The 6,389-nt window shown below is 35.0% G+C and overlaps 1 pseudogene; it reads right to left on the bottom strand.

Annotated features, from left to right (window-relative positions):
- Positions 1 to 664: 664 nt before the first annotated feature.
- LOC106144989 (histone H3-like centromeric protein A pseudogene) lies at positions 665 to 2,760 on the bottom strand (annotated as a pseudogene).
- Between the last annotated feature and the right edge of the window lie 3,629 nt (positions 2,761 to 6,389).

Below are 6,389 nucleotides of genomic sequence, written 5' to 3'. Positions count from 1 at the left end.
GTGTATTCTTGGCAACTAAATTGAATCAAATTATATTCTATGATTGTAAAATTATGTCAAAATTAACCTCAATAATGTGTATAATTATAGTACACTAATAAAAAATAAAGAATTCTGTCTGTTACATGAAAGGGCCCAGCTCTCCTTGCATACAAGTTTCTGCCTTCCAGATTAATATCATAAGTACCTGTTAACAAATGTGTTACTTTTCAAAACTAAATTGGGAATAGAACTAGAAACATTTTTAATATTTATATTGAATTTTTATATAATACAATGTTTTCTTTTTTACTCTCTTCCTCATGACTTTAAAAATTGTATATCTATTTCCAGTTTTATACATATACATATGGTAAAAAATGCACATAGTACAGAAAGGTCTAACATAATAAATAAATATCCTTCTATAAAATGGAAGCTCTGATGTCTTCAAAATCCTTAAATAGTCATATGAGTAACACACCAAATAATGTGGACCTCAGGATCTTTTCTCTAACACCTTTGCTACTGAGGAAACATTCAGTTTTCACCTTCATTAAGAAAAATTAAAAAGCAATATGCACACACTCATCTGAGACAGAAAATCCAGGTAGCACCTCAGACACCACTGGATTTAGTTGTGCTTCTAGAGTCCTAAGTGTTTTGAAGACACTGTTGCAGGAGCTTAGCCAAGTCCTTCCTCAATGCCACAGGTCCTCCAGGCTGGCTGCACATCCTTGGGGATGAGAGTGACTCTAGCATGTAAGGAGAGGAGGTAGGCATCCTCAAACAGGAAAACTAAAAACGCTTCTGCTACCTCTTGAAGGGCCAACAGGGCCTGGGCTTGCCAACTGAAGTCCACACCATGGTGAATTTAATATGTATTTATTTAACCAGGTGGTTGAAGGGGTACTTTCTTATCAAGAGGTCTGTGCTCTTCTGTAGCTTTATGATTTCCTTAATCCAATCACATCTTCAGTGACTGTATTGACAGAATAAAGAACCTAGGGAGGTGCCCCGCTCTGGGCAGGGGATCAACTCAAGCTGAGCCTCTTCAGGGCCTTGGGCTTGTGGCTTCAGCAGAATATGCCCATGGCAGGCCTTTCTGGATTCACGACTCCTGCTCAGCCTTCTGGATCTATGTGCTTCAGGCCTGGATAGAGGACATGTGAGTGCCCTGTCAGCATGCCTTGGGAGGAGCCTATATTGCCTCTTTCAAATTAATTTTAAGGTTGTTTTTTATGGTTCTGTAAAGCATGCTGTTGATATTTTGATGGGGATTACATTGAATATTCATATTGCTTTTGATAGTATGGCCATTTTAACAATATTAATTCTCCCTATTCAAGAACATGGGAGATCTTTCCTTCTTCTGAAATCCTCTTTGATTCCTTTCTGTAGTTTTCAAAGTATAGATCTTTCACCTCCTTGATTAGATTAATATCCAGGTATATATATGTGTATGTGTGTGTGTGTACACACACCACATTTTTTTTTTATCCATTCATCCACTGAAGGGCCTCTAGGTTGGCTCCACAGTTTAGCTAGTGTGAATTGTGCTGCTGTAAACATTGATGTGGCTGTGTCCCTGTAGTATGCTGTGTTTAAGTCCTTTGGGTATAGACCAAGGAGAGGGATAGCTGGGTCAAATTCCCAGATTTCCAAGGAATATCCATACTGCTTTCCAGATTGGTTCCACCAATTTGCAGTCCCACCAGCAATATATGAGTTTGCCTTCTTCCCCACATCCTTACCAACATTTACTGTTATTTGTATTCTGAATTGGTACCATTCTGAGTGGAGTGAGATGAAATCTTAGAATGGTTTTGATTTGCATTTCTCTAATTGCTAGAGATGTTGACTAAATATTTAATATATGTTTATGAAGCTTTTATTTATGTGATTTGATGGAGAATTCATTATTATCTACATGTGCACTCCACAAATTTTAGCATGCTTCATTTATCAAAACTTAAATCCTGAAATAAGCAGACACTTCATCAAACCATCAAAAATAGTGGGAGAGGAATGAGGAAAAATAGTTTAGAGTAAATATGAAATTTAAAAATATGAAATAAAAAAGTACATAATAAAATATATTTTTCTTGAGAGTGAACAAGCATGACTGCATATCAAATTAAGACACTTGGATTGGATTAAGATATTTTAGTATAACAGCTATTTTATTGGTAAATATTAATTATACAGTATAATGAGATTCATTGAGTAATATTCACATATACAAATAATATGATTTGATCAGTTTTTGTAAGATCAGACGAGGTGGGCAGCAACCAAAGAAGGCAGACTTAAAAAGACCGCCCAAGGAGACTTTATTTGAGACATCACTACCAGGGGGAACTCAATCCAACCAACAGAGTGGACAGGAGAAGGGTCTGAGGAAAAACAGCATGGGAACTTGACCGGACTGGGATTTTATGGCATTTAGGCAGGAAGGGAAGGACTTGGGACAGGAAAGGGGATTTCTAGGGTCCCTTGTCCCACTGGAGTTGGTCAGGGGAGCTGGCTGAACTCCAGGATTAGCCAGAGGGTTCTGCTGATTGACAAGTGTTAGTCAGGAGATCCCGCTGATTGACAGGCATTTCCGCAGGCACCTGATTGATGTTCCTTTCCTCAGGGTCTGCTTTGTTCTAAGTCACAGCGACCAACCTGACAGTTTGAATCACCAAAATTTACCCATGTCTTCTCCTTCTCCTTTTTGTTTATCTCCTTCCTGTACCTCATGACATTCCTTTGTTTATTGTTCACTCTGTCACCCATATTTGAGAGAAAATTCATGACACTTATCTTTCTGTTTTTAGCTTATTTCCCTTAACTTAATCGTCCTTGTTTAGCAAGACATGATTCTTTTCTTTTTTTATGGCTGAATAAAACACCATATTGTACATATGCCACATTTTCTTTATCCATTCACCTATTGACAGAAACCTAGGCTAATTCCAACTTTGGCTATTTTTTTTTATTGAGCTGTGATAAATATGGGTATGCATGCATGTGTAAAATTTTCTAACATTAATTCTTTCAGATAAATAGCATGAACTGGTATAGTTGAATCATATGGTAGTTCAATTTTTGGATTTTTGAAGAACTTTTATTCATATTTTCATTGTGTCTTCACTTATTTATATTTCCTCCAAGTGTATTAGATTTCCTTTTCCTTTGCATTCAAAGTAGAATGTATTATCTTGATATTTTTCTGCATTATTTAATGGAATATTTTATTTAAACAGAATAGTTTGGTTCTTTTTGACATAATCATACATGCATGGAATTTGATTTACTCCATTTTAATCCCAATTCCCCTCCCATCCTTCCTCCCATGATTCTAATTCCTCTGCTCTACTGACCTTCCTTTTTCACATTTATTTATTTATTTTGATTGATGCTTTCTGCATGTACATAAAGATGGAATTCCCTGTGGTTGATATGCACATAGTATACTTTTGTGAAATTCCTTCCACATTTCTTCTCCTTTACCATTTCTTCTCCCTCAGTCTCCTTCTTCTACTCTACAGGTCTTCCCTATATTTAAATTATCATGCCCCCTGCTTTTCCCTCATTTTGCTCTTGCTTCCACTTGTAAGAAAAGATTTGATTCTTGATTTTATGAGTCTGGCTTATTTTATTTAGCATGATGTTCCCAATTTCCATCCATTAAAAGGCAAATGCTACAATTTCATTCTACTTTATGAATGAGTAAAATTCCATTGTGTATATATACCACAGGCTTTAACCCAGTTATTGATGTACATATGGGCTGGTTCCATAATTTGTATATTGTGAATTGGGCTGCTTTAAACATTTATATGACTATACAATTCTAGCATAGTGATTTTATTTATTTTGCATAATTCCTTGTGAAGGGGATAGCTGGATTGTATGGTGGCTCCATTCATAGGTTTTTGAGGAATCACCATTTTGTTGCACTAAAATGCAATCCCACTAACAATATAAGAGTGTACCTTTACCTCCCACATTCTCACCAGCATTTATTATGAATTGTTTTATTAGTATTACCATTCTGACTGGAGTCGGATGAAATATAAATTTAGTTTTGATTTGAATTTCCCTGATTTCTATGGATGTTAACATTTCTTAATATATTTGTAGATCAACTGTGTTTCTTCTTTTGATAAATGCTTGTTTAGTTCTTTTGCCCATTCATTGATTTGGTATTTAGGGTTTTTTTTTTTTTTTTGGTGTTAAGTTTTTTTGAGTTCCTTATATATTGTGCATAGTAAACCCTCTCAGGAATACTTGGATGCTTCTTTCTATATTGCAGGTACTCTTTTCATGTTCTTAATTGTTTTTCTAGCTGTGCAGAAACATTTTAATTTAATGCAATCCTACTTACTGATCCCTGGTTTTATATCTTGAGATTTTGCTATATTTTAAAGGAAGTCAGTACTTGTACTAGTATGTTGGAATGATGAACCCATATTATTTTTTCTAGCAGTTACAAATTTTTTGGTATAATTCCTAATTTCTTTGCTCCATTTTGATTTGCCCCATTTAAGTGAGAGAAATAGGAATCTACCTTCATTCTTCTATGGGGACATACAGCTTACCCAGCACCATTTTTTTAAAAGGCTATCTTTATTTCAACATATATTTTTAACACCTTTGTGAAGTATCAGATGACTGTAAGTACATGTGTTTGTCTTTATATCTTCTGTTCTGTTAAATTGGTCCTCATGTCTATTTTAATGCCAATATCATACTGTTTTTGTTACTATAGCCCTTTAGTATAATTTAAGACCAGATATTTTAATGCTGTGCATTTTTCTTCTTGCTTAGGATTATTTAGGCCATTCTGTGTTTCTTACTATTTTCTATAAATTAATACTTTTTCTTTATTTGGTGAAGAATGTCTTTGTTATTTTGATGGAGATTGCATAGAAGATGATATTACTTTTGGTAGTATTATCATTTTGACAATATTAATTCTGCCTATCCAAGAATATGGGATACCTTTCCACCTTCTATGGTCTTCTTCATTTTTTTGTCTTCAGTGTTCTATCATTTTTATTGTAGAGATCTTCAACATCTTTAGGTTAATTTCCAAGTATTATTTGAGGTTATTGTAAAAGGAATGATTTTTTTATTTCATTCTCAGCAGAATAGAATATAATAAATTGGAATATAAGAAAAATAAAAGAATTGGAATATAAGAAAGCTTTTGATGTGTAGATGTTGACCATGTATCCTGCTGCTTTGTCTAATTTATTTTGGAGCTCCAAAACCTTCTAGTGGAACTATTTAGATCTTCTAGATATGGGGTTATGTCATTAGCAAACAGATAATTTGATTTACTTTCCTATTTGTATACTTTTAATTTCCTCCTTTTGCTTGACCGCACTAGCAAGCGTTTAGAGAACTCTATTGAATAGAAGTGGTGAAAGTGTGCATCCTTTTTTTTTTTTTTTTTTTTTTTTTTTTTTTTTTTTTTATTTATTTTTTTTTTATTTTTTATTATTGGTTGTTCACAACATTACAAAGCTCTTGACATATCATACTTCGAACAATAGTTTCAAGTGAGTTATGAACTCCCATTTTTACCCCAAATACAGATTGCAGAATCACATAGGTTACACATTCACATTTTTACATAATGCCATACTAGTGACTGATGTATTCTGCTACCTTTCCTATCCTCTACTATCCCCCTCCCCCCCATCCTTTCTTTCTATCCCAACTACTGTAATTCATTTCTCTCCTTATTTTTCTTCCAATTCCCCTCACAACCTCTTTTATGTAGTTTTTTATAACAATGAGGGTCTCTTTCCATTTCCATGCAATTCCACTTTTGTCTCTCTTTCCCTCCCATCTCGTGCCTCTGTTTAATGTCAATCTTTTCTTCCTGCTCTTCCTCCCTACTCTATTCTTAGTTGCTCTCATTATATCAAAGAAGACATTTGGTATTTGTTTTTTAGGGATTGGCTAGCTTCACTGAGCATAATCTGCTCTAATGCCATCCATTTCCCTGCAAATTCCATGATTTTGTCATTTTTTAGTGCTGTGTAATACTCCATAGTGTATAAATGCCACATTTTTTTAATCCATTCATCCATTGAAGGGCATCTGGGTTGGTTCCACAGTCTAGCTATTGTGAATTGTGCTGCTATGAACATCGATGTGGCAGTATCCCTGTAGTACGCTCTTTTAAGGTCTTCAGGGAATAGCCCAAGAAGGGCAATAACTGGGTCAAATGGTGGTTCCATTCCTAGCTTTCCCAGGAATCTCCATACTGCTTTCCAAATTGGCCGAACCAATTTGCAGTCCCACCAGCAATGTATTAGAGTACCCTTTTCCCCACATCCTCGCCAGCACTTGTTATTATTTGACTTCATAATGGCTGCCAATCTTACTGGAGTGAGATGGTATCTTAG

The sequence above is a fragment of the Ictidomys tridecemlineatus genome, chromosome X (assembly GCF_052094955.1).
Source record: "Ictidomys tridecemlineatus isolate mIctTri1 chromosome X, mIctTri1.hap1, whole genome shotgun sequence".
In the NCBI taxonomy this organism is placed as follows: domain Eukaryota; kingdom Metazoa; phylum Chordata; class Mammalia; order Rodentia; family Sciuridae; genus Ictidomys; species Ictidomys tridecemlineatus.
Note: the sequence above shows the minus strand (reverse complement) of the source record. Positions and strands in the feature narration are given on the sequence as shown.